This window comes from Argiope bruennichi, chromosome 7 (genome assembly GCF_947563725.1).
Source record: "Argiope bruennichi chromosome 7, qqArgBrue1.1, whole genome shotgun sequence".
Taxonomy (NCBI): Eukaryota; Metazoa; Arthropoda; class Arachnida; order Araneae; family Araneidae; genus Argiope; species Argiope bruennichi.
Window position 1 is genome coordinate 10,576,294 of NC_079157.1, and position 26,766 is coordinate 10,603,059.

A 26,766-nucleotide genomic window follows, 5' to 3' on the forward strand; every position below is an offset into this window, starting at 1 on the left:
AGTCTAACGCTCTCCCAACTGAACTATTTCGGCACGCCTAGGAGCGATCGGAAAGCAGCTTTACCAGATTGAAATTGGAAAGAATCAGCAAGATGTTATTTGTTCATAAAAGGACGAGAGAAGATACATCTAAGGAAGAATTGTGTTACTCAGCGAATGTGGTTTGTCAAGATTTCTAAAGTCAATCGAAAGCGCACATGTAGAATTATTAGTGTTATCCAATAAAAATAAAAAGATTGAAGAAATATAGCAAACTCCCCGGCGGGGAATCGAACCCCGGTCTCCCGCGTGACAGGTGGGGATACTGACCACTATACTACCGAGGACAGTTACGCTTGAAGATACCCGGGATCGAACCAGGGACCGTTAGATCTTCAGTCTAACGCTCTCCCAACTGAGCTATTTCGGCACGCCTAGGAGAAATCGGAAAACAGCTTTACCAGAATGAAACTGGAAAGAATCAGCAAGATGTTATTTGTTCATAAAAGGACGAGAGAAGATACATCTAATAAAGAATTGTGTTACTCAGCGAATGTGGTTTGTCAAGATTTCTAAAGTCAATAGAAAGCGCGCATGTAGAATTATTAGTGTTATCCAATAAAAATAAAAAGATTATTGATATATCACAAACTCCCCGGCGGGGAATCGAACCCCAGTCTCCCGCTTTTCAGGCGGGGATACTGACCACTATACTACCGAGGACAGTTACGCTTGCCGAAACCCGGGATCGAACCAGGGACCTTTAGATCTTCAGTCTAACGCTCGTCCAACTGAACTCTTTCGGCACGCCTAGGAGAAATCGGAAAGCAGCTTTACCAGAATGAAATTGGAAAGAATCGGCAAGATGTTATTTGTTCATAAAAGGACGAGAGAAGATGCATCTAATACAGAATTGTGTTACTCAGCGAATGTGGTTTGTCAAGATTTCTAAAGTCAATAGAAACCGCACATGTAGAATTATTAGTGTTATCCAATAAAAATAAAAAGATTATTGATGTATCACAAACTCCCCGCCGGGGAATCGGACCCCGGTCTCCCGCGTGACAGGCGGGGATACTGACCACTATACTACCGAGGACAGTTACGCTTGCCAACACCCGGGATCGAACCAAGGACCTTTAGATCTTCAGTCTAACGCTCTCCCAACTGAGCTATTTCGGCACGCCTAGGAGAGATCGGAAAGCAGCTTTACCAGAATGAAATTGGAAAGAATCAGGAAGATGTTATTTGTTCATAAAAGGACGAGAGAAGATACATCTAAGGAAGAATTGTGTTACTCAGCGAATGTGGTTTGTCAAGATTTCTAAAGTCAATCGAAAGCGCACATGTAGAATTATTAGTGTTATCCAATAAAAATAAAAAGATTGAAGAAATATAGCAAACTCCCCGGCGGGGAATCGAACCCCGGTCTCCCGCGTGACAGGTGGGGATACTGACCACTATACTACCGAGGACAGTTACGCTTGAAGAAACCCGGGATCGAACCAGGGACCGTTAGATCTTCAGTCTAACGCTCTCCCAACTGAGCTATTTCGGCACGCCTAGGAGAAATCGGAAAACAGCTTTACCAGAATGAAACTGGAAAGAATCAGCAAGATGTTATTTGTTCATAAAAGGACGAGAGAAGATACATCTAATAAAGAATTGTGTTACTCAGCGAATGTGGTTTATCAAGATTTCTAAAGTCAATCGAAAGCGCACATGTAGAATTATTAGTGTTATCCAATAAAAATAAAAAGATTAAAGAAATATCGCAAACTCCCCGGCGGGGAATCGAACCCCGGTCTCCCACGTGACAGGCGGGGATACTGACCACTATACTACCGAGGACAATTACGCTTGCCGAAACCCGGGATCGAACCAGGGACCTTTAGATCTTCAGTCTAACGCTCTCCCAACTGAGCTATTTCGGCACGCCTAGGAGAAATCGGAAAGCAGCTTTACCAGAATGAAACTGGAAAGAATCAGCAAGATGTTATTTGTTCATAAAAGGACGAGAGAAGATACATCTAAGGAAGAATTGTGTTACTCAGCGAATGTGGTTTGTCATGATTTCTAAAGTCAATCGAAAGCGCACATGTAGAATTATTAGTGTTATCCCATAAAAATAAAAAGATTATTGATATATCACAAACTCCCCGGCGGGGAATCGAACCCCAGTCTCCCGCTTTTCAGGCTGGGATACTGACCACTATACTACCGAGGACAATTACGCTTGCCGAAACCCGGGATCGAACCAGGGACCTTTAGAACTTCAGTCTCACGCTCGCCCAACTGAACTATTTCGGCACGCCTAGAAGAAATCGGAAAGCAGCTTTACCAGAATGAAATTGGAAAGAATCACCAAATGTTATTTGTTCATAAAAGGACGAGAGAAGATACATCTAAGGAAGAATTGTGTTACTCAGCGAATGTGGTTTGTCAAGATTTCTAAAGTCAATCGAAAGCGCACATGTAGAATTATTAGTGTTATCCAATAAAAATAAAAAGATTATTGATATATCACAAACTCCCCGGCGGGGAATCGAACCCCGGTCTCCCGCGTGACAGGCGGGGATACTGACCACTATACTACCGAGGACAGTTACGCTTGCTGAAACCGGGGATCGAACCAGGGACCTTTAGATCTTCAGTCTAACGCTCGCCCAATTGAACTATTTCGGCACGCCTAGGAGAAATCGGAAAGCAGCTTTACCAGAATGAAATTGGAAAGAATCAGCAAGATGTTATTTGTTCATAAAAGGACTAGAGAAGATACATCTAAGGAAGAATTGTGTTACTCAGCGAATGTGGTTTGTCAAGATTTCTAAAGTCAATCGAAAGCGCACATGTAGAATTATTAGTGTTATCCAATAAAAATAAAAAGATTAAAGAAATATAGCAAACTCCCCGGCGGGGAATCGAACCCTGGTCTCCCGCGTGACAGGCGGGGATACTGACCACTATACTACCGAGGAAAGTTATGCTTGAAGAAACCCGGGATCGAACCAGGGACCTTTAGATCTTCAGTCTAACGCTCTCCCAACTGAGCTATTTCGGCACGTCTAGGAGAAATCGGAAAGCAGCTTTACCAGAATGAAACTGGAAAGAATCAGCAAGATGTTATTTGTTCATAAAAGGACGAGAGAAGATACATCTAAGGAAGAATTGTGTTACTCAGCGAATGTGGTTTGTCAAGATTTCTAAAGTCAATCGAAAGCGCACATGTAGAATTATTAGTGTTATCCGATAAAAATAAAAAGATTAAAGAAATATCGCAGACTCCCCGGCGGGGAATCGAACCCTGGTCTCCCACGTGACAGGCGGGGATACTGACCACTATACTACCGAGGACAGTTACGCTTGTCGAAACCCGGGACCGAACCAGGGACCTTTAGATCTTCAGTCTAACGCTCTCCCAACTGAGCTATTTCGGCACGTCTAGGAGAAATCGGAAAGCAGCTTTACCAGAATGAAACTGGAAAGAATCAGCAAGATGTTATTTGTTCATAAAAGGACGAGAGAAGATACATCTAAGGAAGAATTGTGTTACTCAGCGAATGTGGTTTGTCAAGATTTCTAAAGTCAATCGAAAGCGCACATGTAGAATGATTAGTGTTATCCAATAAAAATAAAAAGATTAAAGAAATATCGCAGACTCCCCGGCGGGGAATCGAACCCTGGTCTCCCACGTGACAGGCGGGGATACTGACCACTATACTACCGAGGACAGTTACGCTTGTCGAAACCCGGGATCGAACCAGGGACCTTTAGATCTTCAGTCTAACGCTCTCCCAACTGAGCTATTTCGGCACGCCTAGGAGAAATCGGAAAGCAGCTTTTCCAGAATTAAACTGGAAAGAATCAGCAAGATGTTATTTGTTCATAAAAGGACGAGAGAAGATACATCTAAGGAAGAATTGTGTTACTCAGCGAATGTGGTTTGTCATGATTTCTAAAGTCAATCGAAAGCGCACATGTAGAATTATTAGTGTTATCCCATAAAAATAAAAAGATTATTGATATATCACAAACTCCCCGGCGGGGAATCGAACCCCAGTCTCCCGCTTTTCAGGCTGGGATACTGACCACTATACTACCGAGGACAATTACGCTTGCCGAAACCCGGGATCGAACCAGGGACCTTTAAAACTTCAGTCTCACGCTCGCCCAACTGAACTATTTCGGCACGCCTAGAAGAAATCGGAAAGCAGCTTTACCAGAATGAAATTGGAAAGAATCACCAAATGTTATTTGTTCATAAAAGGACGAGAGAAGATACATCTAAGGAAGAATTGTGTTACTTAGCGAATGTGGTTTGTCAAGATTTCTAAAGTCAATCGAAAGCGCACATGTAGAATTATTAGTGTTATCCAATAAAAATAAAAAGATTATTGATATACCACAAACTCCCCGGCGGGGAATCGAACCCCGGTCTCCCGCGTGACAGGCGGGGATACTGACCACTATACTACCGAGGACAGTTACGCTTGCTGAAACCGGGGATCGAACCAGGGACCTTTAGATCTTCAGTCTAACGCTCGCCCAATTGAACTATTTCGGCACGCCTAGGAGAAATCGGAAAGCAGCTTTTCCAGAATTAAACTGGAAAGAATCAGCAAGATGTTATTTGTTCATAAAAGGACGAGAGAAGATACATCTAATACAGAATTGTGTTACTCAGCGAATGTGGTTTGTCAAGATTTCTAAAGTCAATCGAAAGCGCACATGTAGAATTATTAGAGTTATCCAATAAAAATAAAAAGATTAATGTTATATCGCAAACTCCCCGGCGGGGAACCGAACCCCGGTCTCCCGCGTGACAGGCGGGGATACTGACCACTATACTACCGAGGACAGTTACGCTTGCCGAAACCCGGGATCGAACCTTGACCTTTAGATCTTCAGTCTAACGCTCGCCCAACTGAACTATTTCGGCACGCCTAGGAGAAATCGGAAAGCAGCTTTACCAGAATGAAATTGGAAAGAATCAGCAAGATGTTATTTGTTCATAAAAGGACGAGAGAAGATACATCTAATAAAGAATTGTGTTACTCAGCGAATGTGGTTTGTCATGATTTCTAAAGTCAATCGAAAGCGCACATGTAGAATTATTAGTGTTATCCAATAAAAATAAAAAGATTAAAAAATTATAGCAAACTCCCCGGCGGGGAATCGAACCCCGGTGTCCCGCGTGACAGGCGTGGATACTGACCACTATACTACCGAGGACAGTTACGCTTGCCGAAACCCGGGATCGAACCAGGGACCTTTAGATCTTCAGTCTAACGCTCTCCCAACTGAGCTATTTCGGCACGCCTAGGAGGAATCGGAAAGCAGCTTTTCCAGAATGAAATTGGAAAGAATCAGCAAGATGTTATTTGTTCATAAAAGGACGAGAGAAGATACATCTAATAAAGAATTGTGTTACTCAGCGAATGTGGTTTGTCAAGATTTCTAAAGTCAATCGAAAGCGCACATGTAGAATTATTAGTGTTATCCAATAAAAATAAAAAGATTAATGTTATAGCGCAAACTCCCCGGCGGGGAATCGAACCCGGTCTCCCGCGTGACAGGCGGGGATACTGACCACTATACTACCGAGGACAGTTACGCTTGCCGAAAGCCGGGATCGAACGAGGGACCTTTAGATCTTCAGTCTAACGCTCTCCCAACTGAGCTTTTTCGGCACGCCTAGGAGAAATCGGAAAGCAGCTTTACCAGAATGAAATTGGAAAGAATCAGCAAGATGTTATTTGTTCATAAAAGGACGAGAGAAGATACATCTAATAAAGAATTGTGTTACTCAGCGAATGTGGTTTGTCAAGATTTCTAAAGTCAATCGAAAGCGCACATGTAGAATTATTAGTGTTATCCATTAAAAATAAAAAGATTAAAGAAATATAGCAAACTCCCCGGCGGGGAATCGAACCCCGGTCTCCCGCGTGACAGGCGGGGATACTGACCACTATACTACCGAGGACAGTTACGCTTGCCGAAACCCGGGATCGAACCAGGGACCTTTAGATCTTCAGTCTAACGCTCTCCCAACTGAGCTATTTCGGCAAGCCTAGGAGAAATCGGAAAACAGCTTTACCAGAATGAAATTGGAAAGAATCAGCAAGATGTTATTTGTTCATAAAAGGACGAGAGAAGATACATCTAAGGAAGAATTGTGTTACTCAGCGAATGTGGTTTGTCGAGATTTCTAAAGTCAATCGAAAGCGCAAATGTAGAATTATTAATGTTATCCAATAAAAATAAAAAGATTAAAGAAATATAGCAAACTCCCCGGCGGGGAATCGAACCCCGGTCTCACGCGTGACAGGCGGGGATACTGACCACTATACTACCAAGGACAGTTACGCTTGCCGAAACCCGGGATCGAACCAGGGACCTTTAGATCTTCAGTCTAACGCTCTCCCAACTGAGCTATTTCGGCACGCCTAGGAGAAATCGGAAAGCAGCTTTACCAGAATGAAATTGGAAAAAATCAGCAAGATGTTATTTGTTCATAAAAGGACGAGAGAAGATACATCTAAGGAAGAATTGTGTTACTCAGCGAATGTGGTTTGTCAAGATTTCTAAAGTCAATCGAAAGCGCACATGTAGAATTATTAGTGTTATCCGATAAAAATAAAAAGATTAAAGAAATAACGCAGACTCCCCGGCGGGGAATCGAACCCTGGTCTCCCACGTGACAGGCGGGGATACTGACCACTATACTACCGAGGACAGTTACGCTTGTCGAAACCCGGGATCGAACCAGGGACCTTTAGATCTTCAGTCTAACGCTCTCCCAACTGAGCTATTTCGGCACGTCTAGGAGAAATCGGAAAGCAGCTTTACCAGAATGAAACTGGAAAGAATCAGCAAGATGTTATTTGTTCATAAAAGGACGAGAGAAGATACATCTAAGGAAGAATTGTGTTACTCAGCGAATGTGGTTTGTCAAGATTTCTAAAGTCAATCGAAAGCGCACATGTAGAATGATTAGTGTTATCCAATAAAAATAAAAAGATTAAAGAAATATCGCAGACTCCCCGGCGGGGAATCGAACCCTGGTCTCCCACGTGACAGGCGGGGATACTGACCACTATACTACCGAGGACAGTTACGCTTGTCGAAACCCGGGATCGAACCAGGGACCTTTAGATCTTCAGTCTAACGCTCTCCCAACTGAGCTATTTCGGCACGCCTAGGAGAAATCGGAAAGCAGCTTTTCCAGAATTAAACTGGAAAGAATCAGCAAGATGTTATTTGTTCATAAAAGGACGAGAGAAGATACATCTAAGGAAGAATTGTGTTACTCAGCGAATGTGGTTTGTCAAGATTTCTAAAGTCAATCGAAAGCGCACATGTAGAATTATAAGTGTTATCCTATAAAAATAAAAAGATTATTGATTTATCACAAACTCCCCGGCGGGGAATCGAACCCCAGTCTCCCACTTTTCAGGCGGGGATACTGACCACTATACTACCGAGAACAGTTACGCTTGCCGAAACCCGGGATCGAACCTTGACCTTTAGATCTTCAGTCTAACGCTCGCCCAACTGAACTATTTCGGCACGCCTAGGAGAAATCGGAAAGCAGCTTTACCAGAATGAAATTGGAAAGAATCAGCAAGATGTTATTTGTTCATAAAAGGACGAGAGAAGATACATCTAATAAAGAATTGTGTTACTCAGCGAATGTGGTTTGTCATGATTTCTAAAGTCAATCGAAAGCGCACATGTAGAATTATTAGTGTTATCCAATAAAAATAAAAAGATTAAAAAATTATAGCAAACTCCCCGGCGGGGAATCGAACCCCGGTGTCCCGCGTGACAGGCGTGGATACTGACCACTATACTACCGAGGACAGTTACGCTTGCCGAAACCCGGGATCGAACCAGGGACCTTTAGATCTTCAGTCTAACGCTCTCCCAACTGAGCTATTTCGGCACGCCTAGGAGGAATCGGAAAGCAGCTTTTCCAGAATGAAATTGGAAAGAATCAGCAAGATGTTATTTGTTCATAAAAGGACGAGAGAAGATACATCTAATAAAGAATTGTGTTACTCAGCGAATGTGGTTTGTCAAGATTTCTAAAGTCAATCGAAAGCGCACATGTAGAATTATTAGTGTTATCCAATAAAAATAAAAATAAAAAGATTAATGTTATAGCGCAAACTCCCCGGCGGGGAATCGAACCCGGTCTCCCGCGTGACAGGCGGGGATACTGACCACTATACTACCGAGTACAGTTACGCTTGCCGAAAGCCGGGATCGAACGAGGGACCTTTAGATCTTCAGTCTAACGCTCTCCCAACTGAGCTTTTTCGGCACGCCTAGGAGAAATCGGAAAGCAGCTTTACCAGAATGAAATTGGAAAGAATCAGCAAGATGTTATTTGTTCATAAAAGGACGAGAGAAGATACATCTAATAAAGAATTGTGTTACTCAGCGAATGTGGTTTGTCAAGATTTCTAAAGTCAATCGAAAGCGCACATGTAGAATTATTAGTGTTATCCATTAAAAATAAAAAGATTAAAGAAATATAGCAAACTCCCCGGCGGGGAATCGAACCCCGGTCTCCCGCGTGACAGGCGGGGATACTGACCACTATACTACCGAGGACAGTTACGCTTGCCGAAACCCGGGATCGAACCAGGGACCTTTACATCTTCAGTCTAACGCTCTCCCAACTGAGCTATTTCGGCAAGCCTAGGAGAAATCGGAAAACAGCTTTACCAGAATGAAATTGGAAAGAATCAGCAAGATGTTATTTGTTCATAAAAGGACGAGAGAAGATACATCTAAGGAAGAATTGTGTTACTCAGCGAATGTGGTTTGTCGAGATTTCTAAAGTCAATCGAAAGCGCAAATGTAGAATTATTAATGTTATCCAATAAAAATAAAAAGATTAAAGAAATATAGCAAACTCCCCGGCGGGGAATCGAACCCCGGTCTCCCGCGTGACAGGCGGGGATACTGACCACTATACTACCAAGGACAGTTACGCTTGCCGAAACCCGGGATCGAACCAGGGACCTTTAGATCTTCAGTCTAACGCTCTCCCAACTGAGCTATTTCGGCACGCCTAGGAGAAATCGGAAAGCAGCTTTACCAGAATGAAATTGGAAAAAATCAGCAAGATGTTATTTGTTCATAAAAGGACGAGAGAAGATACATCTAAGGAAGAATTGTGTTACTCAGCGAATGTGATTTGTCAAGAATTCTAAAGTAAATCGAAAGAGCACATGTAGAATTATTAGTGTTATTCAATAAAAATAAAAATAAAAAGATTAATGTTATACCGCAAACTCCCCGGCGGGGAATCGAACCCGGACTCCCGCGTGACAGGCGTGGATACTGACCACAATACTACCGAGGACAGTTATGCTTGCCGAAACCCGGGATCGAACCAGGGACCTTTAGATCTTCAGTCTAACGCTCTCCCAACTGAGCTCTTTCGGCACGCCTAGGAGAAATCGGAAAGCAGCTTTACCAGAATGAAATTGGAAAGAATCAGCAAGATGTTATTTGTTCATAAAAGGACGAGAGAAGATACATCTAATAAAGAATTGTGTTACTCAGCGAATGTGGTTTGTCAAGATTTCTAAAGTCAATCGAAAGAGCACATGTAGAATTATTATTGTTATCCAATAAAAATAAAAAAATATTGATATATCGCAAACTCCCCGGCGGGGAATCGAACCCCGGTCTCCCGCGTGACAGGCGGGGATACTGACCACTATACTACCGAGGACAGTTACGCTTGCCGAAACCCGGGATCGAACCAGGGACCTTTAGATCTTCAGTCTAACGCTCTCCCAACTGAGCTATTTCGGCACGCCTAGGAGAAATCGGAAAACAGCTTTACCAGAATGAAATTGGAAAGAATCAGCAAGATGTTATTTGTTCATAAAAGGACGAGAGAATTTACATCTAAGGAAGAATTGTGTTACTCAGCGAATGTGGTTTGTCAAGATTTCTAAAGTCAATCGAAAGAGCACATGTAGAATTATTAGTGTTATCCAATAAAAAGATTAATGTTATATAGCAAACTCCCCGGCGGGGAATCGAACCCCGGTCTCCCGCGTGACAGGCGGGGATACTGACCACTATAATACCGAGGACAGTTACGCTTGCCGAAACAAGGGATCGAACCAGGGACCTTTAGATCTTCAGTCTAACGCTCTCCCAACTGAGCTATTTCGGCACGCCTAGGAGAAATCGGAAAGCAGCTTTACCAGAATGAAACTGGAGAGAATCAGCAAGATGTTATTTGTTCATAAAAGGACGAGAGAAGATACATCTAATAAAGAATTGTGTTACTCAGCGAATGTGGTTTGTCAAGATTTCTAAAGTCAATCGAAAGCGCACATGTAGAATTATTAGTGTTATCCATTAAAAATAAAAAGATTAAAGAAATATAGCAAATTCCCCGGCGGGGAATCGAACCCCGGTCTCCCGCGTGACAGGCGGGGATACTGACCACTATACTAACGAGGACAGTTACGCTTGCAGAAACCCGGGATCGAACCAGGGACCTTTAGATCTTCAGACTAACGCTCTCCCAACTGAGCTATTTCGGCACGCTTAGGAGAAATCGGAAAGCAGCTTTACCAGAATGAAATTGGAAAGAATCAGCAAGATGTTATTTGTTCATAAAAGGACGAGAGAAGATACATCTAATAAAGAATTGTGTTACTCAGCGAATGTGGTTTGTCAAGATTTCTAAAGTCAATCGAAAGCTCACATGTAGAATTATTAGTGTTATCCATTAAAAATAAAAAGATTAAAGAAATATAGCAAACTCCCCGGCGGGGAATCGAACCCCGGTCTCCCGCGTGACAGGCGGGGATACTGACCACTATACTATCAAGGACAGTTACGCTTGCCGAAACCCGGGATCGAACCAGGGACCTTTAGATCTTCAGTCTAACGCTCTCCCAACTGAGCTATTTCGGACCGCCTAGGAGAGATCGGAAAGCAGCTTTACCAGAATGAAATTGGAAAGAATCAGCAAGATGTTATTTGTTCATAAAATGACGAGAGAAGATACATCTAATAAAGAATTGTGTTACTCAGCGAATGTGGTTTGTCAAGATTTCTAAAGTCAATCGAAAGCGCACATGTAGGATTATTAGTGTTATCCAATAAAAATAAAAAGATTATTGATATATCACAAACTCCCCGGCGGGGAATCGAACTCCGGTCTCCTGCGGGACAGGCGGGGATACTGACCACTATACTACCGAGGACAGATACGCTTGCCGAAACCCGGGATCGAACCAGGGACCGTTAGATCTTCAGTCTAACGCTCTCCCAACTGAGCTATTTCGACACGCCTAGGCGAAATCTGAAAGCAGCTTTACCAGAATGAAACTGGAAAGAATCAGCAAGATGTTATTTGTTCATAAATGGACGAGAGAAGATACATCTAAGGAAGAATTGTGTTACTCAGCGAATGTGGTTTGTCAAGATTTCTAAAGTCAATCGAAAGCGCACATGTAGAATTATTAGTATTATCGGATAAAAATAAAAAGATTAATGTTATATCGCAAACTCCCCGGCGGGGAATCGAACCCCGGTCTCCCTCGTGACAGGCGGGGATACTGACCACTATACTACCGAGGACAGTTACGCTTGCCGAAAGCCGGGATCGAACGAGGGACCTTTAGATCTTCAGTCTAACGCTCTCCCAACTGAGCTTTTTCGGCACGCCTAGGAGAAATCGGAAAGCAGCTTTACCAGAATGAAATTGGAAAGAATCAGCAAGATGTTATTTGTTCATAAAAGGACGAGAGAAGATACATCTAATAAAGAATTGTGTTACTCAGCGAATGTGGTTTGTCAAGATTTCTAAAGTCAATCGAAAGCGCACATGTAGAATTATTAGTGTTATCCATTAAAAATAAAAAGATTAAAGAAATATAGCAAACTCCCCGGCGGGGAATCGAACCCCGGTCTCCCGCGTGACAGGCGGGGATACTGACCACTATACTACCGAGGACAGTTACGCTTGCCGAAACCCGGGATCGAACCAGGGACCTTTAGATCTTCAGTCTAACGCTCTCCCAACTGAGCTATTTCGGCAAGCCTAGGAGAAATCGGAAAACAGCTTTACCAGAATGAAATTGGAAAGAATCAGCAAGATGTTATTTGTTCATAAAAGGACGAGAGAAGATACATCTAAGGAAGAATTGTGTTACTCAGCGAATGTGGTTTGTCGAGATTTCTAAAGTCAATCGAAAGCGCAAATGTAGAATTATTAATGTTATCCAATAAAAATAAAAAGATTAAAGAAATATAGCAAACTCCCCGGCGGGGAATCGAACCCCGGTCTCACGCGTGACAGGCGGGGATACTGACCACTATACTACCAAGGACAGTTACGCTTGCCGAAACCCGGGATCGAACCAGGGACCTTTAGATCTTCAGTCTAACGCTCTCCCAACTGAGCTATTTCGGCACGCCTAGGAGAAATCGGAAAGCAGCTTTACCAGAATGAAATTGGAAAAAATCAGCAAGATGTTATTTGTTCATAAAAGGACGAGAGAAGATACATCTAAGGAAGAATTGTGTTACTCAGCGAATGTGGTTTGTCAAGATTTCTAAAGTCAATCGAAAGCGCACATGTAGAATTATTAGTGTTATCCGATAAAAATAAAAAGATTAAAGAAATAACGCAGACTCCCCGGCGGGGAATCGAACCCTGGTCTCCCACGTGACAGGCGGGGATACTGACCACTATACTACCGAGGACAGTTACGCTTGTCGAAACCCGGGATCGAACCAGGGACCTTTAGATCTTCAGTCTAACGCTCTCCCAACTGAGCTATTTCGGCACGTCTAGGAGAAATCGGAAAGCAGCTTTACCAGAATGAAACTGGAAAGAATCAGCAAGATGTTATTTGTTCATAAAAGGACGAGAGAAGATACATCTAAGGAAGAATTGTGTTACTCAGCGAATGTGGTTTGTCAAGATTTCTAAAGTCAATCGAAAGCGCACATGTAGAATGATTAGTGTTATCCAATAAAAATAAAAAGATTAAAGAAATATCGCAGACTCCCCGGCGGGGAATCGAACCCTGGTCTCCCACGTGACAGGCGGGGATACTGACCACTATACTACCGAGGACAGTTACGCTTGTCGAAACCCGGGATCGAACCAGGGACCTTTAGATCTTCAGTCTAACGCTCTCCCAACTGAGCTATTTCGGCACGCCTAGGAGAAATCGGAAAGCAGCTTTTCCAGAATTAAACTGGAAAGAATCAGCAAGATGTTATTTGTTCATAAAAGGACGAGAGAAGATACATCTAAGGAAGAATTGTGTTACTCAGCGAATGTGGTTTGTCAAGATTTCTAAAGTCAATCGAAAGCGCACATGTAGAATTATAAGTGTTATCCTATAAAAATAAAAAGATTATTGATTTATCACAAACTCCCCGGCGGGGAATCGAACCCCAGTCTCCCACTTTTCAGGCGGGGATACTGACCACTATACTACCGAGAACAGTTACGCTTGCCGAAACCCGGGATCGAACCTTGACCTTTAGATCTTCAGTCTAACGCTCGCCCAACTGAACTATTTCGGCACGCCTAGGAGAAATCGGAAAGCAGCTTTACCAGAATGAAATTGGAAAGAATCAGCAAGATGTTATTTGTTCATAAAAGGACGAGAGAAGATACATCTAATAAAGAATTGTGTTACTCAGCGAATGTGGTTTGTCATGATTTCTAAAGTCAATCGAAAGCGCACATGTAGAATTATTAGTGTTATCCAATAAAAATAAAAAGATTAAAAAATTATAGCAAACTCCCCGGCGGGGAATCGAACCCCGGTGTCCCGCGTGACAGGCGTGGATACTGACCACTATACTACCGAGGACAGTTACGCTTGCCGAAACCCGGGATCGAACCAGGGACCTTTAGATCTTCAGTCTAACGCTCTCCCAACTGAGCTATTTCGGCACGCCTAGGAGGAATCGGAAAGCAGCTTTTCCAGAATGAAATTGGAAAGAATCAGCAAGATGTTATTTGTTCATAAAAGGACGAGAGAAGATACATCTAATAAAGAATTGTGTTACTCAGCGAATGTGGTTTGTCAAGATTTCTAAAGTCAATCGAAAGCGCACATGTAGAATTATTAGTGTTATCCAATAAAAATAAAAATAAAAAGATTAATGTTATAGCGCAAACTCCCCGGCGGGGAATCGAACCCGGTCTCCCGCGTGACAGGCGGGGATACTGACCACTATACTACCGAGGACAGTTACGCTTGCCGAAAGCCGGGATCGAACGAGGGACCTTTAGATCTTCAGTCTAACGCTCTCCCAACTGAGCTTTTTCGGCACGCCTAGGAGAAATCGGAAAGCAGCTTTACCAGAATGAAATTGGAAAGAATCAGCAAGATGTTATTTGTTCATAAAAGGACGAGAGAAGATACATCTAATAAAGAATTGTGTTACTCAGCGAATGTGGTTTGTCAAGATTTCTAAAGTCAATCGAAAGCGCACATGTAGAATTATTAGTGTTATCCATTAAAAATAAAAAGATTAAAGAAATATAGCAAACTCCCCGGCGGGGAATCGAACCCCGGTCTCCCGCGTGACAGGCGGGGATACTGACCACTATACTACCGAGGACAGTTACGCTTGCCGAAACCCGGGATCGAACCAGGGACCTTTACATCTTCAGTCTAACGCTCTCCCAACTGAGCTATTTCGGCAAGCCTAGGAGAAATCGGAAAACAGCTTTACCAGAATGAAATTGGAAAGAATCAGCAAGATGTTATTTGTTCATAAAAGGACGAGAGAAGATACATCTAAGGAAGAATTGTGTTACTCAGCGAATGTGGTTTGTCGAGATTTCTAAAGTCAATCGAAAGCGCAAATGTAGAATTATTAATGTTATCCAATAAAAATAAAAAGATTAAAGAAATATAGCAAACTCCCCGGCGGGGAATCGAACCCCGGTCTCCCGCGTGACAGGCGGGGATACTGACCACTATACTACCAAGGACAGTTACGCTTGCCGAAACCCGGGATCGAACCAGGGACCTTTAGATCTTCAGTCTAACGCTCTCCCAACTGAGCTATTTCGGCACGCCTAGGAGAAATCGGAAAGCAGCTTTACCAGAATGAAATTGGAAAAAATCAGCAAGATGTTATTTGTTCATAAAAGGACGAGAGAAGATACATCTAAGGAAGAATTGTGTTACTCAGCGAATGTGATTTGTCAAGAATTCTAAAGTAAATCGAAAGAGCACATGTAGAATTATTAGTGTTATTCAATAAAAATAAAAATAAAAAGATTAATGTTATACCGCAAACTCCCCGGCGGGGAATCGAACCCGGACTCCCGCGTGACAGGCGTGGATACTGACCACAATACTACCGAGGACAGTTATGCTTGCCGAAACCCGGGATCGAACCAGGGACCTTTAGATCTTCAGTCTAACGCTCTCCCAACTGAGCTCTTTCGGCACGCCTAGGAGAAATCGGAAAGCAGCTTTACCAGAATGAAATTGGAAAGAATCAGCAAGATGTTATTTGTTCATAAAAGGACGAGAGAAGATACATCTAATAAAGAATTGTGTTACTCAGCGAATGTGGTTTGTCAAGATTTCTAAAGTCAATCGAAAGAGCACATGTAGAATTATTATTGTTATCCAATAAAAATAAAAAAATATTGATATATCGCAAACTCCCCGGCGGGGAATCGAACCCCGGTCTCCCGCGTGACAGGCGGGGATACTGACCACTATACTACCGAGGACAGTTACGCTTGCCGAAACCCGGGATCGAACCAGGGACCTTTAGATCTTCAGTCTAACGCTCTCCCAACTGAGCTATTTCGGCACGCCTAGGAGAAATCGGAAAACAGCTTTACCAGAATGAAATTGGAAAGAATCAGCAAGATGTTATTTGTTCATAAAAGGACGAGAGAATTTACATCTAAGGAAGAATTGTGTTACTCAGCGAATGTGGTTTGTCAAGATTTCTAAAGTCAATCGAAAGAGCACATGTAGAATTATTAGTGTTATCCAATAAAAAGATTAATGTTATATAGCAAACTCCCCGGCGGGGAATCGAACCCCGGTCTCCCGCGTGACAGGCGGGGATACTGACCACTATAATACCGAGGACAGTTACGCTTGCCGAAACAAGGGATCGAACCAGGGACCTTTAGATCTTCAGTCTAACGCTCTCCCAACTGAGCTATTTCGGCACGCCTAGGAGAAATCGGAAAGCAGCTTTACCAGAATGAAACTGGAGAGAATCAGCAAGATGTTATTTGTTCATAAAAGGACGAGAGAAGATACATCTAATAAAGAATTGTGTTACTCAGCGAATGTGGTTTGTCAAGATTTCTAAAGTCAATCGAAAGCGCACATGTAGAATTATTAGTGTTATCCATTAAAAATAAAAAGATTAAAGAAATATAGCAAATTCCCCGGCGGGGAATCGAACCCCGGTCTCCCGCGTGACAGGCGGGGATACTGACCACTATACTAACGAGGACAGTTACGCTTGCAGAAACCCGGGATCGAACCAGGGACCTTTAGATCTTCAGACTAACGCTCTCCCAACTGAGCTATTTCGGCACGCTTAGGAGAAATCGGAAAGCAGCTTTACCAGAATGAAATTGGAAAGAATCAGCAAGATGTTATTTGTTCATAAAAGGACGAGAGAAGATACATCTAATAAAGAATTGTGTTACTCAGCGAATGTGGTTTGTCAAGATTTCTAAAGTCAATCGAAAGCTCACATGTAGAATTATTAGTGTTATCCATTAAAAATAAAAAGATTAAAGAAATATAGCAAACTCCCCGGCGGGGAATCGAACCCCGGTCTCCCGCGTGACAGGCGGGGATACTGACCACTATACTATCAAGGACAGTTACGCTTGCCGAAACCCGGGATCGAACCAGGGACCTTTAGATCTTCAGTCTAACGCTCTCCCAACTGAGCTATTTCGGACCGCCTAGGAGAGATCGGAAAGCAGCTTTACCAGAATGAAATTGGAAAGAATCAGCAAGATGTTATTTGTTCATAAAATGACGAGAGAAGATACATCTAATAAAGAATTGTGTTACTCAGCGAATGTGGTTTGTCAAGATTTCTAAAGTCAATCGAAAGCGCACATGTAGGATTATTAGTGTTATCCAATAAAAATAAAAAGATTATTGATATATCACAAACTCCCCGGCGGGGAATCGAACTCCGGTCTCCTGCGGGACAGGCGGGGATACTGACCACTATACTACCGAGGACAGATACGCTTGCCGAAACCCGGGATCGAACCAGGGACCGTTAGATCTTCAGTCTAACGCTCTCCCAACTGAGCTATTTCGACACGCCTAGGCGAAATCTGAAAGCAGCTTTACCAGAATGAAACTGGAAAGAATCAGCAAGATGTTATTTGTTCATAAAAGGACGAGAGAAGATACATCTAAGGAAGAATTGTGTTACTCAGCGAATGTGGTTTGTCAAGATTTCTAAAGTCAATCGAAAGCGCACATGTAGAATTATTAGTATTATCGGATAAAAATAAAAAGATTAATGTTATATCGCAAACTCCCCGGCGGGGAATCGAACCCCGGTCTCCCTCGTGACAGGCGGGGATACTGACCACTATACTACCGAGGACAGTTACGCTTGCCGAAACAAGGGATCGAACCAGGGACCTTTAGATCTTCAGTCTAACGCTCTCCCAACTGAGCTATTTCTGCACGCCTAGGAGAAATCGGAAAGCAGCTTTACCAGAATGAAATTGGAAAGAATCAGCAAGATGTTATTTGTTCATAAAAGGACGAGAGAAGATACATCTAAGGAAGAATTGTGTTACTCAGCGAATGTGGTTTGTCGAGATTTCTAAAGTCAATCGAAAGCGCACATGTAGAATTATTAATGTTATCCAATAAAAATAAAAAGATCAAAGAAATATAGCAAACTCCCCGGCGGAGAATCGAACCCCGGTCTCCCGCGTGACAGGCGGGGATACTGACCACTATACTACCGAGGACAGTTACGCTTGCCGAAACCCAGGATCGAAATAGGGACCGTTAGATCTTCAGTCTAACGCTCTCCCAACTGAGCTATTTCGGCACGCCTAGGAGAAATCGGAAAGCAGCTTTATGAGAATGAAACTGGAAAGAATCAGCAAGATGTTATTTGTTCATAAAAGAACGAGAGAAGATACATCTAAGGAAGAATTGTGTTACTCAGCGAATGTGGTTTGTCAAGATTTCTAAAGTCAATCGAAAGCGCACATGTAGAATTATTAGTGTTATCCGATAAAAATAAAAAGATTAATGTTACATCGCAAACTCCCCGGCGGGGAATCGAACCGCGGTCTCCCAGGTGACAGGCGGGGATACTGACCACTATACTACCGAGGACAGTTACGCTTGCTGAAACCCGGGATCGAATTAGGGACCGTTAGATCTTCAGTCTAACGCTCTCCCAACTGATCTATTTTGGCACGCCTAGGAGAAATCGGAAAGCAGCTTTACCAGAATGGAACTGGAAAGAATCAGCAAGATGTTATTTGTTCATAAAAGGACGAGAGAATATACATCTAAGGAAGAATTGTGTTACTCAGCGAATGTGGTTTGTCAAGATTTCTAAAGTCAATCGAAAGAGCACATGTAGAATTATTAGTGTTATCCAATAAAAAGATTAATGTTATATCGCAAACTCCCCGGCGGGGAATCGAACCCCGGTCTCCCTCGTGACAGGCGGGGATACTGACCACTATACTACCGAGGACAGTTACGCTTGCCGAAACAAGGGATCGAACCAGAGACCTTTAGATCTTCAGTCTAACGCTCTCCCAACTGAGCTATTTCGGCACGCCTAGGAGAAATCGGAAAGAAGCTTTACCAGAATGAAACTGGAGAGAATCAGCAAGATGTTATTTGTTCATAAAAGGACGAGAGAAGATACATCTAATAAAGAATTGTGTTACTCAGCGAATGTGGTTTGTCAAGATTTCTAAAGTCAATCGAAAGCGCACATGTAGAATTATTAGTGTTATCCATTAAAAATAAAAAGATTAAAGAAATATAGCAAACTCCCCGGCGGGGAATCGAACCCCGGTCTCCCGCGTGACAGGCGGGGATACTGACCACTATACTACCGAGGACAGTTACGCTTGCCGAAACAAGGGATCGAACCAGGGACCTTTAGATCTTCAGTCTAACGCTCTCCCAACTGATCTATTTCGGCACGCCTAGGAGAAATCGGAAAGCAGCTTTACCAGAATGAAATTGGAAAGAATCAGCAAGATGTTATTTGTTCATAAAAGGACGAGAGAAGATACATCTAAGGAAGAATTGTGTTACTCAGCGAATGTGGTTTGTCGAGATTTCTAAAGTCAATCGAAAGCGCACATGTAGAATTATTAATGTTATCCAATAAAAATAAAAAGATTAAAGAAATATAGCAAACTCCCCGGCGGAGAATCGAACCCCGGTCTCCCGCGTGACAGGCGGGGATACTGACCACTATACTACCGAGGACAGTTACGCTTGCCGAAACCCGGGATCGAAATAGGGATCGTTAGATCTTCAGTCTAACGCTCTCCCAACTGAGCTATTTCGGCACGCCTAGGAGAAATCGGAAAGCAGCTTTATGAGAATGAAACTGGAAAGAATCAGCAAGATGTTATTTGTTCATAAAAGGACGAGAGAAGATACATCTAAGGAAGAATTGTGTTACTCAGCGAATGTGATTTGTCAAGATTTCTAAAGTAAAACGAAAGAGCACATGTAGAATTATTAGTGTTATCCAATAAAAATAAAAAGATTATTGTTATATCGCAAACTCCCCGGCGGGGAATCGAACCCCGGTCTCCCGCGTGACAGGCGGGGATACTGACCACTATACTACCGAGGACAGCTACGCTTGCCGAAACCCGGAATCGAAATAGGGACCGTTAGATCTTCAGTCTAATGCTCTCCCAACTGAGCTATTTCGGCACGCCTAGGAGAAATCGGAAAGCAGCTTTATGAGAATGAAACTGGAAAGAATCAGCAAGATGTTATTTGTTCATAAAAGGACGAGAGAAGATACATCTAATAAAGAATTGTCTTACTCAGCGAATGTGGTTTGTCAAGATTTCAAAAGTCAATCGAAAGCGCACATGTAGAATTATTAGTGTTATCCAATAAAAATAAAAAGATTATTGATATATCGCAAACTCCCCGGCGGGGAATCGAACCCCGGTCTCCCGCGTGACAGGCGGGGATACTGACCACTATACTACCGAGGACAGTTACGCTTGCCGAAACCCGTAATCGAAATAGGGACCGTTAGATCTTCAGTCTAACGCTCTCCCAACTGAGCTATTTCGGCACGCCTAGGAGAAATCGGAAAGCAGCTTTATGAGAATGAAATTGGAAAGAATCAGCAAGATGTTATTTGTTCATAAAAGGACGAGAGAAGATACATCTAAGGAAGAATTGTGTTACTCAGCGAATGTGGTTTGTCGTGATTTCTAAAGTCAATCGAAAGCGCACATGTAGAATTATTAGTGTTATCTAATAAAAATAAAAAGATTAATGTTATATCGCAAGCTCCCCGGCTGGGAATCGAACCCCGGTCTCCCGCGTGACAGGCGGGGATACTGACCACTATACTACCGAGGACAGTTACGCTTGCCGAAACCCGGGATCGAAATAGGGACCTTTACATCTTCAGTCTAACGATCTCCCAACTGAGCTATTTCGGCACGCCAAGGAGAAATCGGAAAGCAGCTTTATGAGAATGAAACTGGAAAGAATCAGCAAGATGTTATTTGTTCATAAAAGGACGAGAGAAGATACATCTAAGGAAGAATTGTGTTACTCAACGAATGTGATTTGTCAAGATTTCTAAAGTAAATCGAAAGAGCACATGTAGAATTATTAGTGTTATCCAATAAAAATAAAAATAAAAAGATTAATGTTATATCGCAAACTCCCCGGCGGGGAATCGAACCCCGGTCTCCCGCGTGACAGGCGGGGATACTGACCACTATACTACCGAGGACAGTTACGCTTGCCGAAACCCGGGATCAAAATAGGGACCGTTAGATCTTCAGTCTAACGCTCTCCCAACTGAGCTCTTTCGGCACGCCTAAGAGAAATCGGAAAGCAGCTCTATGAGAATGAAACTGGAAAGAATCAGCAAGATGTTATTTGTTCATAAAAGGACGAGAGAAGATACATCTAAGGAAGAATTGTGTTACTCAGCGAATGTGATTTGTCAAGATTTCTAAAGTAAATCGAAAGAGCACATGTAGAATTATTAGTGTTATCTAATAAAAATAAAAAGATTAATGTTATATCGCAAACTCCCCGGAGGGGAATCGAACCCCGGTCTCCCGCGTGACAGGCGGGGATACTGACCACTATACTACCGAGGACAGTTACGCTTGCCGAAACCCGGGATCGAAATAGGGACCGTTAGATCTTCAGTCTAACGCTGTCCCAACTGAGCTATTTCGGCACGCCTAGGAGAAATCGGAAAGCAGCTTTATGAGAATGAAACTGGAAAGTATGAGTAAGATGTTATTTGTTCATAAAAGGTCGAGAGAAGATACATCTAAGGAAGAATTGTGTTACTCAGCGAATGTGATTTGTCAAGATTTCTAAAGTAAATCGAAAGAGCACATGTAGAATTATTAGTGTTATCCAATAAAAATAAAAATAAAAAGATTAATGTTATATCGCAAACTCCCCGGCGTGGAATCGAACCCCGGTCTCCCGCGTGACAGGCGGGGATACTGACCACTATACTACCGAGGACAGCTACGCTTGCCGAAACCCGGAATCGAAATAGGGACCGTTAGATCTTCCGTCTAACGCTCTCCCAACTGAGCTATTTCGGCACGCCTAGGAGAAATCGGAAAGCAGCTTTATGAGAATGAAACTGGAAAGAATCAGCAAGATGTTATTTGTTCATAAAAGGACGAGAGAAGATACATCTAATAAAGAATTGTCTTTCTCAGCGAATGTGGTTTGTCAAGATTTCAAAAGTCAATCGAAAGCGCACATGTAGAATTATTAGTTATCCAATAAAAATAAAAATATTATTGATATATCGCAAACTCCCCGGCGGGGAATCGAACCCCGGTCTCCCGCGTGACAGGCGGGGATACTGACCACTATACTACCGAGGACAGCTACGCTTGCCGAAACCCGTAATCGAAATAGGGACCGTTAGATCTTCAGTCGAACGCTCTCCCAACTGAGCTATTTCGGCACGCCTAGGAGAAATCGGAAAGCAACTTTATGAGAATGAAATTGGAAAGAATCAGCAAGATGTTATTTGTTCATAAAAGGACGAGAGAAGATACATCTAAGGAAGAATTGTGTTACTCAGCGAATGTGGTAGTCGAGATTTCTAAAGTCAATCGAAAGCGCACATGTAGAATTATTAGTGTTATCTAATAAAAATAAAAAGATTAATGTTATATCGCAAACTCCCCGGCGGGGAATCGAACCCCGGTCTCCCGCGTGACAGGCGGGGATACTGACCACTATACTACCGAGGACAGTTACGCTTGCCGAAAACCGGGATCGAAATAGGGACCGTTAGATCTTCAGTCTAACGCTGTCCCAACTGAGCTATTTCGGCACGCCTAGGAGAAATCGGAAAGCAGCTTTATGAGAATGAAACTGGAAAGAATCAGCAAGATGTTATTTGTTCATAAAAGGACGAGAGAAGATACATCTAATAAAGAATTGTCTTTCTCAGCGAATGTGGTTTGTCAAGATTTCAAAAGTCAATCGAAAGCGCACATGTAGAATTATTAGTGTTATCCAATAAAAATAAAAAGATTATTGATATATCGCAAACTCCCCGGCGGGGAATCGAACCCCGGTCTCCCGCGTGACAGGCGGGGATACTGACCACTATACTACCGAGGACAGTTACGCTTGCCGAAACCCGTAATCGAAATAGGGACCGTTAGATCTTCAGTCGAACGCTCTCCCAACTGAGCTATTTCGGCACGCCTAGGAGAAATCGGAAAGCAGCTTTATGAGAATGAAATTGGAAAGAATCAGCAAGATGTTATTTGTTCATAAAAGGACGAGAGAAGATACATCTAAGGAAGAATTGTGTTACTCAGCGAATGTGGTTGTCGAGATTTCTAAAGTCAATCGAAAGCGCACATGTAGAATTATTAGTGTTATCTAATAAAAATAAAAAGATTAATGTTATATCGCAAGCTCCCCGGCTGGGAATCGAACCCCGGTCTCCCGCGTGACAGGCGGGGATACTGACCACTATACTACCGAGGACAGTTACGCTTGCCGAAACCCGGGATCGAAATAGGGACCTTTACATCTTCAGTCTAACGATCTCCCAACTGAGCTATTTCGGCACGCCAAGGAGAAATCGGAAAGCAGCTTTATGAGAATGAAACTGGAAAGAATCAGCAAGATGTTATTTGTTCATAAAAGGACGAGAGAAGATACATCTAAGGAAGAATTGTGTTACTCAACGAATGTGATTTGTCAAGATTTCTAAAGTCAATCGAAAGCGCACATGTAGAATTATTAGTGTTATCCAATAAAAATAAAAATAAAAAGATTAATGTTATATCGCAAACTCCCCGGCGGGGAATCGAACCCCGGTCTCCCGCGTGACAGGCTGGGATACTGACCACTATACTACCGAGGACAGTTACGCTTGCCGAAACCCGGGATCGAAATAGGGACCGTTAGATCTTCAGTCTAACGCTCTCCCAACTGAGCTATTTCGGCACGCCTAGGAGAAATCGGAAAGCAGCTTTATGAGAATGAAACTGGAAAGAATGAGCAAGATGTTATTTGATCATAAAAGGACGAGAGAAGATACATCTAAGGAAGAATTGTGTTACTCAGCGAATGTGATTTGTCAAGATTTCTAAAGTAAATCGAAAGAGCACATGTAGAATTATTAGTGTTATCCAATAAAAATAAAAAGATTATTGTTATATCGCAAACTCCCCGGCGGGGAATCGAACCCCGGTCTCCCGCGTGACAGGCGGGGATACTGACCACAATACTACCAAGGACAGTTACGCTTGCCGAAACCCGGGTTCGAACCAGGGACCTTTACATCTTCAGTCTAACGCTCTCCCAACTGAGCTATTTCGGCACGCCTAGGAGAAATCGGAAAGCAGCTTTACCAGAATGAAATTGGAAAGAATCAGCAAGATGTTATTTGTTCATAAAAGGACGAGAGAAGATACATCTAATAAAGAATTGTGTTACTCAGCGAATGTGGTTTGTCAAGATTTCTAAAGTCAATCGAAAGCGCACATGTAGAATTATTAGTGTTATCCAATAAAAATAAAAAGATTAAAGAAATATAGCAAACTCCCCGGCGGGGAATCGAACCCCGGTCTCCCGCGTGACAGGCGGGGATACTGACCACTATACTACCGAGGACAGTTACGCTTGCCGAAACCCGGGATCGAACCAGGGATCGAACCAGGGACCTTTAGATATTCAGTCTAACGCTCTCCCAACTTAGCTATTTCGGCACGCCTAGGAGAAATCGGAAAGCAGCTTTACCAGAATGAAATTGGAAAGAATCAGCAAGATGTTATTTGTTCATAAAAGGACGAGAGAAGATACATCTAATAAAGAATTGTGTTACTCAGCGAATGTGGTTTGTCAAGATTTCTAAAGTCAATCGAAAGCGCACATGTAGAATTATTAGTGTTATCCAATAAAAATATTAAAGAAATATAGCAAACTCCCCGGCGGGGAATCGAACCCCGGTCTCCCGCGTGACAGGCGGGGATACTGACCACTATACTACCGAGGACAGTTACGCTTGCCGAAACCCGGGATCGAAATAGGGACCGTTAGATCTTCAGTCTAACGCTCTCCCAACTAAGCTATTTCGGCACGCCTAGGAGAAATCGGAAAGCAGCTTTATGAGAATGAAACTGGAAAGAATCAGCAAGATGTTATTTGTTCATAAAAGGACGAGAGAAGATACATCTAAGGAAGAATTGTGTTACTCAACGAATGTGATTTGTCAAGATTTCTAAAGTAAATCGGAAGAGCACATGTAGAATTATTAGTGTTATCCAATAAAAATAAAAATAAATAGATTAATGTTATATCGCAAACTCCCCGGCGGGGAATCGAACCCCGGTCTCCCGCGTGACAGGCGGGGATACTGACCACTATACTACCGAGGACAGTTACGCTTGCCGAAACCCGGGATCGAAATAGGGACCGTTACATCTTCAGTCTAACGCTCTCCCAACTGAGCTATTTCGGCACGCCTAGGAGAAATCGGAAAGCAGCTCTATGAGAATGAAACTGGAAAGAATCAGCAAGATGTTATTTGTTCATAAAAGGACGAGAGAAGATACATCTAAGGAAGAATTGTTTTACTCAGCGAATGTGATTTGTCAAGATTTCTAAAGTCAATCGAAAGCGCACATGTAGAATTATTAGTGTTATCTAATAAAAATAAAAAGTTTAATGTTATATCGCAAACTCCCCGGCGGGGAATCGAACCCCGGTCTCCCGCGTGACAGGCGGGGATACTGACCACTATACTACCGAGGACAGTTACGCTTGCCGAAACCCGGGATCGAAATAGGGACCGTTAGATCTTCAGTCTAACGCTCTCCCAACTGAGCTATTTCGTCACGCCTAGGAGAAATCGGAAAGCAGCTCTATGAGAATGAAACTGGAAAGAATCAGCAAGATGTTATTTGTTCATAAAAGGACGAGAGAAGATACATCTAAGTAAGAATTGTGTTACTCAGCGAATGTGATTTGTTCAGATTTCTAAAGTAAATCGAAAGAGCACATGTAGAATTATTAGTGTTATCTAATAAAAATAAAAAAAATAATGTTATATCGCAAACTCCCCACCGGGGAATCGAACCCCGGTCTCCCGCGTGACAGGCGGGGATACTGACCACTATACTACCGAGGACAGTTACGCTTGCCGAAACCCGGGATCGAAATAGGGACCGTTAGATCTTCAGTCTAACGCTCTCCCAACTGAGCTATTTCGGCACGCGTAGGAGAAATCGGAAAGCAGCTTTATGAGAATGAAACTGGAAAGAATGAGCAAGATGTTATTTGTTCATAAAAGGACGAGAGAAGATACATCTAAGGAAGAATTGTGTTACTCAGCGAATGTGGTTTGTCGAGATTTCTAAAGTCAATCGAAAGCGCACATGTAGAATTATTAGTGTTATCTAATAAAAATAAAAAGATTAATGTTATATCGCAAACTCCCCGGCGGGGAATCGAACCCCGGTCTCCCGCGTGACAGGCTGGGATACTGACCACTATACTACCGAGGACAGTTACGCTTGCCGAAACCCGGGATCGAAATACGGACCGTTAGATCTTCAGTCTAACGCTCTCCCAACTGAGCTATTTCGGCACGCCTAGGAGAAATCGGAAAGCAGCTTTATGAGAATGAAACTGGAAAGAATGAGCAAGATGTTATTTGATCATAAAAGGACGAGAGAAGATACATCTAAGTTAGAATTGTGTTACTCAGCGAATGTGATTTGTCAAGATTTCTAAAGTAAATCGAAAGAGCACATGTAGAATTATTAGTGTTATCCAATAAAAATAAAAATAAAAAGATTAATGTTATATCGCAAACTCCCCGGCGGTTAATCGAACCCCGGTCTCCCGCGTGACAGGCGGGGATACTGACCACAATACTACAAAGGACAGTTACGCTTGCCGAAACCCGGGTTCGAACCAGGGACCTTTACATCTTCAGTCTAACGCTCTCCCAACTGAGCTATTTCGGCACGCCTAGGAG

General features: G+C 42.8%; 36 non-coding genes across 36 annotated transcripts; all 36 read right to left on the bottom strand.

Moving 5' to 3' along the window:
• Window positions 1-1,840: 1,840 nt before the first annotated feature.
• Window positions 1,841-1,913, bottom strand: Trnaf-gaa (transfer RNA phenylalanine (anticodon GAA)). Its single transcript has one exon. It is a non-coding gene; the product is annotated as a tRNA-Phe (tRNA).
• Window positions 1,914-2,509: 596 nt separating this feature from the next.
• Trnad-guc (transfer RNA aspartic acid (anticodon GUC)) lies at window positions 2,510-2,581 on the bottom strand. The gene has a single exon. It is a non-coding gene; the product is annotated as a tRNA-Asp (tRNA).
• Window positions 2,582-3,719: 1,138 nt separating this feature from the next.
• Window positions 3,720-3,792, bottom strand: Trnaf-gaa (transfer RNA phenylalanine (anticodon GAA)). Its single transcript has one exon. It is a non-coding gene; the product is annotated as a tRNA-Phe (tRNA).
• Window positions 3,793-4,388: 596 nt separating this feature from the next.
• On the bottom strand, window positions 4,389-4,460 carry Trnad-guc (transfer RNA aspartic acid (anticodon GUC)). The gene has a single exon. It is a non-coding gene; the product is annotated as a tRNA-Asp (tRNA).
• Window positions 4,461-5,221: 761 nt separating this feature from the next.
• On the bottom strand, window positions 5,222-5,294 carry Trnaf-gaa (transfer RNA phenylalanine (anticodon GAA)). Its single transcript has one exon. It is a non-coding gene; the product is annotated as a tRNA-Phe (tRNA).
• Window positions 5,295-5,890: 596 nt separating this feature from the next.
• Trnad-guc (transfer RNA aspartic acid (anticodon GUC)) lies at window positions 5,891-5,962 on the bottom strand. The gene has a single exon. It is a non-coding gene; the product is annotated as a tRNA-Asp (tRNA).
• A 10-nt stretch (window positions 5,963-5,972) lies between these two features.
• Window positions 5,973-6,045, bottom strand: Trnaf-gaa (transfer RNA phenylalanine (anticodon GAA)). The gene has a single exon. It is a non-coding gene; the product is annotated as a tRNA-Phe (tRNA).
• A 303-nt stretch (window positions 6,046-6,348) lies between these two features.
• Window positions 6,349-6,421, bottom strand: Trnaf-gaa (transfer RNA phenylalanine (anticodon GAA)). Its single transcript has one exon. It is a non-coding gene; the product is annotated as a tRNA-Phe (tRNA).
• Window positions 6,422-6,724: 303 nt separating this feature from the next.
• Window positions 6,725-6,797, bottom strand: Trnaf-gaa (transfer RNA phenylalanine (anticodon GAA)). The gene has a single exon. It is a non-coding gene; the product is annotated as a tRNA-Phe (tRNA).
• Window positions 6,798-7,100: 303 nt separating this feature from the next.
• Trnaf-gaa (transfer RNA phenylalanine (anticodon GAA)) lies at window positions 7,101-7,173 on the bottom strand. The gene has a single exon. It is a non-coding gene; the product is annotated as a tRNA-Phe (tRNA).
• Window positions 7,174-7,851: 678 nt separating this feature from the next.
• Window positions 7,852-7,924, bottom strand: Trnaf-gaa (transfer RNA phenylalanine (anticodon GAA)). The gene has a single exon. It is a non-coding gene; the product is annotated as a tRNA-Phe (tRNA).
• Window positions 7,925-8,526: 602 nt separating this feature from the next.
• Trnad-guc (transfer RNA aspartic acid (anticodon GUC)) lies at window positions 8,527-8,598 on the bottom strand. The gene has a single exon. It is a non-coding gene; the product is annotated as a tRNA-Asp (tRNA).
• A 386-nt stretch (window positions 8,599-8,984) lies between these two features.
• Window positions 8,985-9,057, bottom strand: Trnaf-gaa (transfer RNA phenylalanine (anticodon GAA)). Its single transcript has one exon. It is a non-coding gene; the product is annotated as a tRNA-Phe (tRNA).
• A 601-nt stretch (window positions 9,058-9,658) lies between these two features.
• Window positions 9,659-9,730, bottom strand: Trnad-guc (transfer RNA aspartic acid (anticodon GUC)). Its single transcript has one exon. It is a non-coding gene; the product is annotated as a tRNA-Asp (tRNA).
• Window positions 9,731-9,740: 10 nt separating this feature from the next.
• On the bottom strand, window positions 9,741-9,813 carry Trnaf-gaa (transfer RNA phenylalanine (anticodon GAA)). Its single transcript has one exon. It is a non-coding gene; the product is annotated as a tRNA-Phe (tRNA).
• Window positions 9,814-11,908: 2,095 nt separating this feature from the next.
• Window positions 11,909-11,980, bottom strand: Trnad-guc (transfer RNA aspartic acid (anticodon GUC)). Its single transcript has one exon. It is a non-coding gene; the product is annotated as a tRNA-Asp (tRNA).
• A 10-nt stretch (window positions 11,981-11,990) lies between these two features.
• Trnaf-gaa (transfer RNA phenylalanine (anticodon GAA)) lies at window positions 11,991-12,063 on the bottom strand. Its single transcript has one exon. It is a non-coding gene; the product is annotated as a tRNA-Phe (tRNA).
• Window positions 12,064-12,366: 303 nt separating this feature from the next.
• On the bottom strand, window positions 12,367-12,439 carry Trnaf-gaa (transfer RNA phenylalanine (anticodon GAA)). The gene has a single exon. It is a non-coding gene; the product is annotated as a tRNA-Phe (tRNA).
• A 303-nt stretch (window positions 12,440-12,742) lies between these two features.
• On the bottom strand, window positions 12,743-12,815 carry Trnaf-gaa (transfer RNA phenylalanine (anticodon GAA)). The gene has a single exon. It is a non-coding gene; the product is annotated as a tRNA-Phe (tRNA).
• A 303-nt stretch (window positions 12,816-13,118) lies between these two features.
• On the bottom strand, window positions 13,119-13,191 carry Trnaf-gaa (transfer RNA phenylalanine (anticodon GAA)). The gene has a single exon. It is a non-coding gene; the product is annotated as a tRNA-Phe (tRNA).
• A 678-nt stretch (window positions 13,192-13,869) lies between these two features.
• Window positions 13,870-13,942, bottom strand: Trnaf-gaa (transfer RNA phenylalanine (anticodon GAA)). Its single transcript has one exon. It is a non-coding gene; the product is annotated as a tRNA-Phe (tRNA).
• Window positions 13,943-14,544: 602 nt separating this feature from the next.
• Trnad-guc (transfer RNA aspartic acid (anticodon GUC)) lies at window positions 14,545-14,616 on the bottom strand. The gene has a single exon. It is a non-coding gene; the product is annotated as a tRNA-Asp (tRNA).
• Window positions 14,617-15,002: 386 nt separating this feature from the next.
• Window positions 15,003-15,075, bottom strand: Trnaf-gaa (transfer RNA phenylalanine (anticodon GAA)). The gene has a single exon. It is a non-coding gene; the product is annotated as a tRNA-Phe (tRNA).
• Window positions 15,076-15,676: 601 nt separating this feature from the next.
• Window positions 15,677-15,748, bottom strand: Trnad-guc (transfer RNA aspartic acid (anticodon GUC)). The gene has a single exon. It is a non-coding gene; the product is annotated as a tRNA-Asp (tRNA).
• Window positions 15,749-15,758: 10 nt separating this feature from the next.
• Trnaf-gaa (transfer RNA phenylalanine (anticodon GAA)) lies at window positions 15,759-15,831 on the bottom strand. Its single transcript has one exon. It is a non-coding gene; the product is annotated as a tRNA-Phe (tRNA).
• Window positions 15,832-19,048: 3,217 nt separating this feature from the next.
• Window positions 19,049-19,120, bottom strand: Trnad-guc (transfer RNA aspartic acid (anticodon GUC)). Its single transcript has one exon. It is a non-coding gene; the product is annotated as a tRNA-Asp (tRNA).
• A 680-nt stretch (window positions 19,121-19,800) lies between these two features.
• Window positions 19,801-19,872, bottom strand: Trnad-guc (transfer RNA aspartic acid (anticodon GUC)). Its single transcript has one exon. It is a non-coding gene; the product is annotated as a tRNA-Asp (tRNA).
• Window positions 19,873-20,176: 304 nt separating this feature from the next.
• On the bottom strand, window positions 20,177-20,248 carry Trnad-guc (transfer RNA aspartic acid (anticodon GUC)). Its single transcript has one exon. It is a non-coding gene; the product is annotated as a tRNA-Asp (tRNA).
• A 686-nt stretch (window positions 20,249-20,934) lies between these two features.
• Trnad-guc (transfer RNA aspartic acid (anticodon GUC)) lies at window positions 20,935-21,006 on the bottom strand. Its single transcript has one exon. It is a non-coding gene; the product is annotated as a tRNA-Asp (tRNA).
• A 1,060-nt stretch (window positions 21,007-22,066) lies between these two features.
• Trnad-guc (transfer RNA aspartic acid (anticodon GUC)) lies at window positions 22,067-22,138 on the bottom strand. Its single transcript has one exon. It is a non-coding gene; the product is annotated as a tRNA-Asp (tRNA).
• A 303-nt stretch (window positions 22,139-22,441) lies between these two features.
• Trnad-guc (transfer RNA aspartic acid (anticodon GUC)) lies at window positions 22,442-22,513 on the bottom strand. Its single transcript has one exon. It is a non-coding gene; the product is annotated as a tRNA-Asp (tRNA).
• A 304-nt stretch (window positions 22,514-22,817) lies between these two features.
• On the bottom strand, window positions 22,818-22,889 carry Trnad-guc (transfer RNA aspartic acid (anticodon GUC)). Its single transcript has one exon. It is a non-coding gene; the product is annotated as a tRNA-Asp (tRNA).
• A 1,437-nt stretch (window positions 22,890-24,326) lies between these two features.
• Window positions 24,327-24,398, bottom strand: Trnad-guc (transfer RNA aspartic acid (anticodon GUC)). The gene has a single exon. It is a non-coding gene; the product is annotated as a tRNA-Asp (tRNA).
• Window positions 24,399-24,708: 310 nt separating this feature from the next.
• On the bottom strand, window positions 24,709-24,780 carry Trnad-guc (transfer RNA aspartic acid (anticodon GUC)). The gene has a single exon. It is a non-coding gene; the product is annotated as a tRNA-Asp (tRNA).
• Window positions 24,781-25,090: 310 nt separating this feature from the next.
• On the bottom strand, window positions 25,091-25,162 carry Trnad-guc (transfer RNA aspartic acid (anticodon GUC)). The gene has a single exon. It is a non-coding gene; the product is annotated as a tRNA-Asp (tRNA).
• Window positions 25,163-25,466: 304 nt separating this feature from the next.
• Window positions 25,467-25,538, bottom strand: Trnad-guc (transfer RNA aspartic acid (anticodon GUC)). The gene has a single exon. It is a non-coding gene; the product is annotated as a tRNA-Asp (tRNA).
• Window positions 25,539-26,766: the final 1,228 nt, after the last annotated feature.